Genomic DNA, 12957 nt, shown 5'->3' on the forward strand with positions numbered 1-12957 from the left:
GGGTTTTTAAATCAATGCCAGCTACATTTTGAGTTGCTGCCACAACAGTACCCCACCGACCGTGCCAAGGTGGCCTTTATCGTGTCCCACTTAGAAGGAGAGGCCCTAGCCTGGGTTAACCCCCTCTGGGAACGAGACGACCCCCTGGTCACCCAACTCTCCTTTTTCCTAGACACCTTTCGTAAGGTGTTTGATGAACCCGGTCGCCTTGCCTCCACCACCAAAGCGTTGTTCAATCTTCATCAGGGCTCGCTCTCAGTAGGTCAGTACGCCATTCGGTTTCGCACCCTGTCCTCAGAGTTGGGTTGGAACAATGAGGCCTTGGTGGGAGCCTTTTGGCGGGGTCTTTCGGGGCGAATCAAGGACGAGTTGGCGGGTCGTGATACCCCCACCTCCTTGGAGGATTTAATCTCTTTGGCTACCCGCATCGACCTTCGCTTTCAAGAACGTTCCCGAGAGCTCGCTAGGGACAGGAGACCCCCTCGCGCTCTTCCGGCCGCTCGGAGTCCACTTCGAGTCCGCTCAACACCAGCTTCCACGCTCCCGCTACCGGAACCCATGCAAGTGGATCGCCTCAAACCGGTGGAGGAGCGTCGGAGAGAGAGGGTCGAACAGGGGCTCTGTTTCTACTGTGGGAGTGCGTCCCACTTTCTTCGCGCCTGCCCCACTCGCCCGGGAAACGCCTCCGCCTAGGACAGGTAAGAGAGGTCTTCCTAGGTAATTTTGACTCCTCTCTACCCTTGACTCTATCTGTCCTTTTGCATCTGGGTTCTAAATGTTTTTCTGAATGGGCCTATATAGATTCTGGGGCGGCCGGTAACTTCATTCAACTTGAGGCGGTTAAGAGACTTGGAATTCCTGTCAGATCCCTGGAGACCCCTCGGCAGATTGCTTCGGTCGACGGTCAACCCCTGCGGGAGTCCGATACTCAGGTTACCGAAGAGGTGGAGCTTCAGGTCGGAGCCTTACACCGGGAGAAGATAGTATTCTACGTGCTGCCTTCTTTGTCCCATGCCATCCTCCTGGGACTCCCCTGGCTAAGGATCCACGAGCCTATCCTGGATTGGCGCTCTGGTGACGTTCTGCGGTGGGGCCAACTTTGTCAAGACAAGTGTTTACTCCCTGTACAGCCGCCGAAATTCCCACGTTCAACGTTGGTGTCAACCGAGTTACCCTCCGCCTACAGGGCCTTTTTGGACGTCTTTGACAAGAAGGAAGCAGAGACCCTGCCCCCGCATCGTCCATATGACTGCCCCATCGATCTGCTCCCCGGTTCTACGCCGCCTCGTGGTCGGATCTACCCGCTGTCTCCCTCCGAGACCCAGGCTATGTCTGAATACGTACAGGAAAACTTGGCCAAAGGCTTTATTTGCAAGTCTTCCTCACCTGCAGGAGCTGGGTTCTTTTTTGTCAAGAAGAAGGATGGGTCCCTGCGTCCCTGTATTGATTATAGAGGGCTCAACGATATCACCATCAAGAACAAATACCCTCTTCCCCTCATTCCGGAGCTATTTGACCATCTACGGGGTGCACGGATCTTCACAAAATTAGATCTTCGAGGGGCCTACAATCTGGTCCGGATCCCCTCTGGTGATGAATGGAAGACCGCCTTCAACACCCGTGACGGCCATTATTAGTACCTGGTTATGCCCTTCGGCTTATGCAATGCTCCCGCAGTGTTCCAAGAATTTGTCAACGACATATTCCGAGATCTTCTCTATTCCTGCGTGGTGGTTTACTTGTACGACATTCTGGTGTTCTCCCCGGATTTGTCCTCATACCGAAAAGACGTGCGTCAAGTTTTACTTCGTTTGAGAACACATCATCTCTACGCCAAGCTGGAGAAATGCACCTTCGAACAGTCGTCTCTGCCGTTCTTGGGTTACATCATTTCCGATTCTGGCTTGCGCATGGATCCGGGAAAAGTGTCTGCTGTACTCAACTGGCCGCGTCCTCAGGGAATTAAGGCAATCCAGCGGTTCCTGGGATTCGCCAACTATTACCGGCAGTTTATTCCGCACTTTTCCTCTCTGACCGCTCCCATCTCTGCTTTGATCCGAAAGGGAGCCGATCCTCACCACTGGCCTCCTGAGGCCGAGAACGCCTTCCGAACCTTGAGGCAAGCCTTTGTCACAGCCCCGGTGCTACACCGTCCAGAGGCTAACAAACCATTCACCCTAGAGGTAGACGCTTCTGCCACCGGAGCCGGTGCGGTTTTCTCTCAGAGATCTCCTTCCGGTCGCTTGGTTACCTGCGGCTTTTTCTCCAAGACATTCTCCCCTTCGGAGAGAAACTATACCATCGGGGACAGAGAGCTGCTTGCCATTAAGCTAGCCTTGGAGGAGTGGCGGTATCTTCTGGAGGGAGCTGTACACTCACTCCAGATCTACACCGACCACAAGAATCTAGCCTACATTCAATCAGCACAAAGGCTTAATCCTCGGCAGGCTCGATGGTCATTATTCTTTAACCGGTTCGATTTTGAGCTCCATTTCCGTCCGGGTGATAAGAATCTCAAAGCGGATGCCCTATCCCGATCCTTTCCGACAACGAGGAGGAGCCTTCGCACATTGTGGAGCCAAACAAGCTCATCGTAGTCGCACCGGTTAACCTGACTTCCTTGCCCCCCGGCAAGACTTTTGTCCAAGATGAAGACAGGAGGCGAGTTCTACATTGGGGTCATGCTACTAAGTTAGCAGGTCATGCCGGCCTCAAGAAAACACTCTTCCTCATCTCTCGCTTTTATTGGTGGCCTTCTTTGTTCCAAGATGTCCAAAGTTTCATCCTCTCCTGCCCTTCGTGTGCCAAGAACAAGGTCCCACGACAGCCACCCTCCGGTTTTCTGCATCCACTTCCGGTTCCCTCGGCTCCCTGGCAGCATATCGCGATGGATTTTATTACGGATCTGCCTCGGTCCTCAGGTCACAGGGTCATTCTGGTGGTCGTGGACCACTTCTCCAAGATGGCCCACTTCATCCCTCTGCCCGGTTTACCTTCCGCTCCTGACCTGGCGAGAATTTTTATATCTCATGTCTTTCGGATTCATGGCTTCCCCAAGCACATTGTCTCGGACAGAGGGGTTCAGTTTACCTCGCGTTTCTGGAGGGCCCTATGCAAGCTAATGGAAGTAACGTTGGACTTTTCCTCCGCTTATCACCCTCAATCCAACGGTCAAGCGGAACGCGCGAACCAGATCCTCGTAACATACCGCCGACATTTTTCCAACGCCCACCAGAACAATTGGTCCAGCTTGCTCCCTTGGGCCGAATTCGCTTACAACAACCATACCAGTGAATCCTCCGCCAAGTCGCCTTTCTCTACTATCTACGGTCAACATCCTGGTATACCTCTGCCGGTACTCCCGACCTCGGGTGTGCCGGCGGCCGATCTTCTGACCGAGGAGTTCTCCAGGGTCTGGCAGGAGACCAAAACCGCACTTAAGCGAGCACGTGACGGGTTCAAGAGGCACGCCGATAAGAAACGCCTGAATTCTCCGTTGTCCCGCCCTGGGGATAAAGTTTGGCTATCCTCAAAATTTGTTCGTCTCAAGATTCCCTCCTATAAACTAGGTCCCCGCTACATCGGACCCTTTGAGGTTTTAGCTCGTATCAATGACGTTGCCTACAAGCTAAGACTCCCCGCTTCTCTACGGATCCCTAATTCATTTCATGTTTCCCTCTTGAAACCGGTCATACTCCACCAGTTCCATACTTCTACTGGCAGTACTCCCGCACCCGTGTCCGCACAGGATGTCTTTGAGGTTAAGGAAATTCTTGCTATGAAAAGATCTAGAGGTAAAACCTTTTTTTTAATTGACTGGAAAGGTTTTGGCCCAGAGGAGAGATCCTGGGAACCCCGGGAGAACATTCAAGCCCCCCAGATTTTAGCTAAGTTTCTTTCCGGCCTTGGGAGGAGGGGGCGTAAAAGGGGGGGTACTGTCACGATTACCGCCTCCGCTGGCTCCACGCTCACCGCCCCCACCTCATGTTCGGCTCCTGCTGTTGCCTCCCTATCGGGCTCCGCGTCGCCCGTGGCCTCCGGGAGCGCCCGCCGCCTTCGGCGCGCTCCTGCAGCAGGCGCGCGCTCGCCTGCACTCCTACCCTCTGGCCCGCGCTCAGTCCCGGTGGTCTACCCGCGGCGCATGCGCGCCTTGCGCCTCAGATCCCAGTACAGGCCAAGCCAGTCCTTCTCCCCGCCTTCCTGACCCTGCTGACCTGACCCGGAACTCTTGTCTCCATAAGAGGCAGACTCTTCCTCTGAATCACTGCCTGTTCATCACTTGTGTCTCTTACTGTGACTCTGGCTCTCTGTCTGCCTGTTGTTTCCCGCGCTCCCTGTTTAACCTGGTCCTTGTGTTCCTCCCAGTGCCCGCCATCTCGTGTCCGCCTCCAGCCTGTGTCTTCGTCTGACTCGTGTTTCACCGTTCCTGCCTTGTCTGCCAGTATCCTCCAGCCTCCGTTCCTGAGTTCCAGTCCTACCGGTTCCGGTCCAGCTCTTCCATCTGCCTGCCTGTTACATCTCTTGTCGTGCCCTCCATCCTCCTCGGGTACCAGCTGCCATGGTGAGTAGTTTCCCCTGGGCCTGTCCCTAACGCTCCCTGTATAGGGGGTGGTCCACCTGGCCCGCTCGCCCAGGGGAGGTTCGCTTACCGCGGTCCAGTGGGTTCACCCTTGGGAACCATCACAATAGTGGTCTTTAGCCCGTGGCCAGCTCCTCACACTCCTCCCCCACTTTTTCAGCACAGCCAACACTGGGTTCCAGGTCATGAGATTGACTATCCACCATATTCTGGTGACAATTATCGTGATTAGGGGCTTCCTCAGATTATCCTGATATGCCATCAGCATTGCATATGTCTCTCACCTATTGGTTAGACATAGTAAAGTTGAATGGTTGTAATGCCAGGCTCCATCGTAACAGTCGCCGCTCTCCCCCGCCATCCGATGTAGCCAGGTCAATGGACTTTGGTCCGCTACTATGGTGAAATCCCTTCCAAACACATAGGGTAAGAGTTTTTTCAGTGCCCAGACAATGGTCAGGCACTATTTTTCTAAGACGCCATATAGGTGAGTCCATTTCATCTGCCTTCAGAATTTGTTTGTCTTAAAGCCAGTCACATATGCCTCATCCGGTAGGGGTAGTGGGAATCTCTGCAGCACAGTGTTAACTGGTTTCGCATGCGGATGATGGGGGCTAGAACATTTCCAGCATTCCGTGCAAAATGTCCCATCCACAGTTATGGCAGCTCACCCCAATGCAGGCTGTATGTGGGGGCTTGGGAAACCTCCCCCTCTTTGCAAAGTCCAAAATCCCTGCAGTCCCTCCTTTTGCCGGTCCATGGATCTCACTTGCTTTCTTATAAGCCCCTGCTCCCAACTCGCTGTGGCTGTCCTTCCACATAGCTCTGGTCGATTGGCAGACCAATCACTAGTCAGTCTTGCAGCCACATCCAGACTGAGTGTTTTTCCATCTGGCACTCATTCTATTAATCTAAATCTATTCTAAATTATTTTTGTATTTCCATTTCACAAAAAAAAAAAAACAACCGTAGGTTTTATAAAATCATCCTCATTAATGGGAAATGAGGGAAAGACTTGTATTTGTAGTCCCCTTGGGATACGACCACATGAGGTATATCTCTCCAGGAATGCCTTATTCCACCATAGGCAGGTACGCTTGTTGAGTAACTCCTTATATCTATTGGTTAAGTTAATAGTGTCCCTGGATTTAGAATCTGAAAAATTATCCGATCCCTCACTTAATATCTTGCCAAGTTGTGTAAGCCATGCTTTTTCGCATTCACGATAATCCATCTGGTCTGAGATGGTTGCTGTGAAAACACAGAATATAATATGACACAATATCATCAAAACAGAAAACATATTCAAAATCATAAGTACCGTATATCATAAGGTCCTATGCCTGAATTAATAGGACCTTGCATGCTAACCTCAAGGATGTTCTTATACTGGGATAAATACTAAGAACATGGGAGTATATAGTCCAGATTATAGTTCAAAAATTACTTTATTAACCACACAAAAGCCTATACCGTATATACTCGAGTATAAGCCCAGGCACCTAATTTTGCCGCAAAAAACTGGGTAAGCTTATTGACTCGAGTATAAGCCGGGAATGCATTGTCCCCTCATCCCTATACTGGTATACATGGCTCCCCCATCCCTTTCCTGGTATGCATGGCTCCCCCGTCCCTGTCACTGTATGCATGGCTCCTCCCGTCCCGGTCACTGTATGCATAGCTCCCCCATCCCTGTCCTTCTATGCATGGCTCACCTGTCCCTGTCACTGTATGCATGTCTCCCCCGTCCCTGTCTGTATGCATGGCTCCCTCGTTCCTGTCACTGTATGCATGGCTCCCTCTGTCCTTGTCACTGTATGCATTGCTCCCCCTGTCCCTGTCATTGTATGCATGGCTCCCCCTGTCCCTGTCACTGTATGCATGGCTCCCCCCATCCCTGTCACTGTATGCATGGCTCCCCCCCATCCGTGTCACTGTATGCATGGCTCCCCCCATCCCTGTCACTGTATGCATGGCTCCCACGTCCCTGTCCTGGTATACATGGCTCCCCTGACACTGTATGCAAGGCTCCCCTGTCCCTGTATACATGGCTCCCCCATCCCTGTCACTGTATGCATGGCTCCCTCTGTCCTTGTCACTGTATGCATTGCTCCCCCTGTCCCTGTCATTGTATGCATGGCTCCCCCTGTCCCTGTCACTGTATGCATGGCTCCCCCCATCCCTGTCACTGTATGCATGGCTCCCACGTCCCTGTCACTGTATACATGGCTCCCCCATCCCTGTCACTGTATGCATGGCTCGCCTGTCCTTGTATGCATGGCTCCCCTGTCGCTGTCACTGTATGCATGGCTCCCTCCGTCCCTGTCATTGTATGCATGGCTCCCCTGTCGCTGTCCTGGTATGCATGGCTCCTCATACTCTATCCCTGTATATATGGCTCCTTATCCCCTATCCTTGTATGCATGATTCCTGTTAAAGAAAAAACTAAAAACATCCTATTTACCTGCCTGCGTGCCCTCGCACCATGTTGTTCCGGTGCCAGCAGCTCTTCCTGTTGAGCGATCACGTGGCCCCGCTCATTAAGGTAATGAATATAAACTCCACACCTATGGGAGTGGAGAGGCGTGCATATTCATTACCTTAATGAGCAGGGCCATGTGATCTCTCTGCAGGAAAAGCTGCTGGCACCGGAATGAACGAGATGCAGTCCCAGCAAGCGAGGGCACACAGGTAGATGAGTATGATATGTGCTGGAAGCCGGCGGCTGCGGCTGGCTCTGTGCGCTATTACAGCCATCCCCTGCCGGCTTTTTGGGACAATTGACTTTTGTCAATTGACAAAAAAATGTGCTGAAAAACTCAGCTTATATACGTGTACGGTATACAAATAAAAGGACATGTATCAATTCAAAGTCATTTTAAGCAAAGGGGCTGGTAGAAAAGCATCTGTATCATATATTAAGTAGAAGCAGGGAGAGCATCAAATATTAGTAAATAGCTATCATATATAACCAGTAGCGTAACTACAAAGTTATGGGCCTCGATGCGAACTTTCAAATGGGGCCCCCCTTGCCAAAATACACGCACATCTCCGCTCCGTACACCTCGTACACGCACATTTCCACTCTGTACACCTTGTACATGTGTGGCTCAGCTCCGTATACCTCGTACACGCTTGGCTCAGCTCCGTACACCTTGTACACGCGCGACTCAGGTCCGTACACCTCGTACATGCACATCTCCGCTCACCTTGTACATGCGTGGCTCTGCTCCGTACACATCGTACCCGCACATCTCCGCTCCGTACACCTCGTACACACATCTCCACTCCGTACACCTCGTACACGCACATCTCCACTCCATACACCTTGTACACGCAAATCTCCGCTCCGTACACCTCGTACACACATGGCTGTGCTCTATACGCTTTGTAAACACATGGCTCCACTCCGTACACCTTGTACAAACACAGCTCTGCTACATACACCATGTAAACCCCTCCTTAGTCATGACTAAGGGTGCTGTGACACCTGAAACGCGTTGATAACGCAACTTTTTGTCCGTACTATGCTAAATTATATCCTCTATTTTTGCAAAAATCTGAGTGAATAAAGAATTGTTTTTTCACTTCATCGTTGAGCTGGATTTTCTCTTCATTGGAATTCTATACACCAAGACACGGCGGTTCAGTGCTCCGAGCCTCATGATGTCCTGATCGGTGAGTGGAATTGTTTTATACCCCTCCTGACCCCACACATAAACTTACCCATATCCACGACATCCAGCACAGAAGAGTCCTGCATACACGGAGGCCCCTGATCATGTAATTCCTGACTCCTCCCCTCCTGTGACCTCATCACAGGTCCTGTGCACACAGAGCAACCATCGTGCGCTTCTGAATGCGCGCTTTCCCCCTGCACTCTGTAGTCACGGAGCTCAATGTGACTGGTGACTGAGAGTGATGGCATTAGGTCTCATCCTCCATCACCTGAGACACTGGTGGGTGGAGTGCAGAGCTCAGAGGGAGGAATAACCGAGTTAATGCTGGAGGTGGGGGCTCAGGACGTGATCGAAGCCCAGGTCCCACATGAAGCCTGCTGCTTTTTTGCTGGACTGGGTGGGACCATAAACACTCCGGGCCCGTCACAGCTGCGACCCCTGAGACCTTGGTAGTTACGCCCCTTATATAACTGTTTACTAATATTTGATGTTTTTAGTACTCTACTTGTTACTAATACAGTGCCTAAGAAAATAACTTTTAATTCATAATGCAAATGAAGAGACTTCAGTGCACCACTGGCATGTCCAAAAGTTTTGTGTGTAAGAGGGTGACTGGGACGGTCATGGGCTTCTCACTTGAGTAGAAAAATGGTTATAACCTGTGTATATGAAAAAGTGTTTTATATTGCATAGAACCTTATAGGCACTGAGGTCTACGGCTGATGTATTGCTATAATACATGGATGAGTAAATGTGTTCTGACAATATGTTCTGATAAATGTATTAGATATTGGGAAAGGGTAAGATTAGTATGTGGGGAAGGTGACTTGATGGACAGACTTGACTGGAAGTAGGAGGGGACGATTTGTGCACTACAGACGGAGATTGGTAATAACAGAAAGGTAACAGCAGGGAAAGGCAGAAAAGGGAGTGCAGTACCGAAATTTGACCACAAGATGGCAGGGGGAGTGTAGTTCAGGACTTAACATCAGCTTACGGCTATAGAAACTGCTTAGTCATGGGGGGCGGGGAGATAGGAACCCAGGAGGGAAATTCTCAGTGAGAGAGGGGATAAATAGGACTGGTAGGGGTTCCAGAGGCTAGGCTAGTCCCGGGAGGAGCTCGGCAGAGGAAAACTCAGGACAGAAGATGGAGAACGGTGAAGAGCTCGACCAGGGGACTGACAGGAGAAGACAGTCAGGGGGGTGGCCCTGACACGACGTACCGCAGGACAGATGATGCCCCGGGGGTACCGATTGGACACGACCTCGGGCAGGTGAAGCGCTGGCAGTAGATTGGTCTAGGACAGCCACAGCGAAAGATCCGCGAGGGATGTCATCACGACTAAAGGAAAGGTGAAAGGTACCCGGGCCTGGAAACGGAGAGCTGTAAAGGAACTACGGTGCATGGCTAAGGTCGTCAGAAGGACGGCCAATAAACCCAGATCTGTTACAACTGAATTCTGCCTCCGTCTCGTATTTGCATCGTCCGGTCGTGGTAAGCAGTGGACCACCCCCCAATCCCAGCCCCTACCACAAGTACATAGGACATAGGTGCAGGAATATGATAAAGCAATAGATATTGGTATACAGTAAATAGGATTGGGGAAGTGCAGTGGAGGGCACAGTAGAATCAGGAAAAAGATAAGTGTAGCATAGGAACAGTTAAAGTATTTAGGAACAGCCCCAGTTTGGGATGGGCAAGGATAGTTAGATGGTGAAACACTTCCTGGATTTGAGCAGATGGAGATGAGATGAGAGATTAGATAGAACGACTGACTCAGGGGAGTCCAGGGCCAAAAGGCCGAAAAGCACGGGAAAGTACGGTCTTTTGGGCAGCATGCGGACTGCCGCCTCTAAATTTAAATAGAGGTCTAAATTTAGTAGACCTTCCAGGGACCTACCGGGCCTATGGCTCAAATTAGGTGCAGAAGAGAATGCCTTATTCACCTTCCAGAAGGGGAAGCCGGGAGGGGAACTGTGTCAGAAAGGCGAGTCGGGACTAATGTTAGTTGCGGTGCCGGACAGAGAATACTAAGGGTGCCAGACAAGACACTGATAACTCAGGCTAAAAAAAATATAATTGTAGTGTAACAAGGATGACCATGAGAGTAGTCAGAGCTGGGTTCTTAAAGGCACAGTACAGGAATAGAGTCCATTGAGCCAACTGTCAACGAGCACTCCCCTGGTCCCTTGCACATAGACAGTTGTGACCAACACAACCTTCCTCACGACGTACCTTGTTCTTGCTCCAGCCGCAGTAGTCTGGGCAAATCAAGGGCAGAAGAGGCAACTGTGTCCTACGGGGAAAACAAAGTAATTTTTAATGGAACAGGATGGTAGGAATAAGATGACAAAGAAAAATGCATAACTGGACTACTCTTCTCTCCTTGACGCTGGCTGCGGCTGTAACCACAACGACCGCAGAAGCTGAAAGTCACAACAATTCACACACTGGGATCTGGGCACTTATAACCCCTTTAGGGTGGGGCCCTCCTATAGACCTGGAGACCCGCAATACAAACAGTTAGTCCTTGTTCCTCAGTCCTGTACAATCCAGGGAAACAGTTCTCTCCTATCCAGAGGCCTGGCAGTGCCCTGGGTCTTATACCTCTGCCATGTTCAATGATCCGGGCAGCTCTGGAGGGAAACAGCAGTTTCCTGTGGCCTTACTGCTGCTGCTGTCCCATCCCCCTGTTAACTATTACTGTCTCTAACTCTTAGAACACTTAAGGAGCACACTACATTAGCACAGCAGACAGATTGGCCCCATAACATGACATAACACATCATAATACAGATACAGCATATGCATTATATTACATCACAACGCAGGAAACACATATAATACATTGCAAGGATATAACATAGGGACATAGACAGTGCATTAGGGGAACCACACGGCAAGGAGGAGAGAGTGCACCTGAGAGGACCTGCCACCTCCTTTCAATAGCACCGTACTGTACTCTAACTAAGACGGAAATTGGATTGTTCTGTATAGTTAAATTGTTTGAAAAGGATCAAGTGTCTCTTGTCCAATGTGCGACTGATCCAGGAATGAGAAGTTGATGACGGCCTTCTGCCAAACTCTGAGTGTAATCCAATTCACACATTGCACAAGGGAGAGGAGACATTATTTACTTGTGGGGTGCCAGGGTAGGAAAACAGCAGCCCCTCGTCCAGGACTACCACACTGTTATGCCTTCTCATTTGCATATTGGGGCATATAAACCGCTCCTGATTGACAGTGTTTGCATCTCAAAGTGAACTCTGTCTGAATGCTGCCAGTGTGTGCAGTGTCACATGTTCTTCTCCCTGTCCTCTTTGTTCTCATGAAGCTAGCTACACGAATACACCCAAAACAGCAGCAAGCAGCATCAGAAGAAAGAAGACAGGGAAGAAAAAAAGCGAGGCTGCACACACCTGCAGCATTCAGACAGCACTCACTTTGGGAAGCGAACACTGTCATTCAGAAGTGGGGAAGGGTCCTAATATGCAAATGAGGCATAAGGCTGCATCAGACTTGTGGCCAGGCCCAGAGTGCACTGAAGCCTCTTTATTTGCATATGAATTAAGCTATTTTGTCAGGCACTGTACCACTGTATAGCCTATATAGCATGCATTTTGCGGGTGACAGACTCCCTTTAAGTTGACACATGTATGGCCTGCAGATAGCAAGAATATCTCATTGTATTATGATACAATAATTGGGGTCTTCATATCAGAAAGTAGATTTCTGACCTTGCTAAGGAAGTATTATGAAATTAATCAGCATAGATTTTTTAACTCAGTGCTTCACTTTTAAATTAAAAAAATGAAGTTTAAGGACAGGACAGAGCAGAGCCGTCTCCCCGATCCTGGGAGTTCAGGTTGCCGGAGGAAAAATTGGTTTGGAGGAGGTGATCAGGGTGCGTCGCTTGAAGACGTCTTTACGGAATCTTCAGTCGTTGTTGGGGAAGCTTAATTTTGCCTGTCGAATCATGACCATGGGGAGAGTTTTTTCGAGGCGGTTGGCTGCCGCAACAGCAGGAGTTCGGGCTCCGCATCATTTTTTCCGTTTGACGGCTGAACTAAAAGAGGATCTGGCGGTGTGGGGTACGTTTTTGGATTATTATAACAGACGCTCATTACTTATGGAAGAAGTGATTGTCAACGATACCCTAGAATTGTTCACTGATGCAGCAGGAGGGATCGGTTTTAGTGCTTACTTTAAAGGTCAGTGACTAGGTGGCCGGTGGCTTGGTTTTCTTCTGGTCTCATACGGAACATTGCCTTGCTGAAGATCTTTCCCATTCTGGTGGTGGTGCATTTGTGGAGTGAAGAGTTCTGTAATAGGCAAATTTGTTTTAACTGTGACAACATGGTGGTTTGCGCAATCAATGGCTTGACTGCATCGTCACCTCCGGTTGTGCGGGTGCTGAGGCAGTTGGTCTTATCCTGTTTGGCCTTAAATTCTCATGTGACTGCGTCTCATGTGCCTGGGGTTCACAATTCCATCGCTGACTCTCTTTCTTGTTTACTGTTCAATCGCTTTCGTTTGTTGGCACTGGAGGTGGAGGTCGTCGGCTTGGAGTGCCCTGTGGAACTCTGGAATGTGGTCTCCGGGATGCTGAGTCATTGATAAGGTCGTCGTTGGCTCCTAGGACCTGGGAGATTTATCAAGCAAGCTGGTCATATTGGGAAAGTTTGATGGCGAAGG

The sequence above is a fragment of the Dendrobates tinctorius genome, unplaced genomic scaffold, assembly GCF_039654945.1.
Source record: "Dendrobates tinctorius isolate UK_male_01 unplaced genomic scaffold, ASM3965494v1 ptg000073l, whole genome shotgun sequence".
Lineage (NCBI taxonomy): Eukaryota > Metazoa > Chordata > Amphibia > Anura > Dendrobatidae > Dendrobates > Dendrobates tinctorius.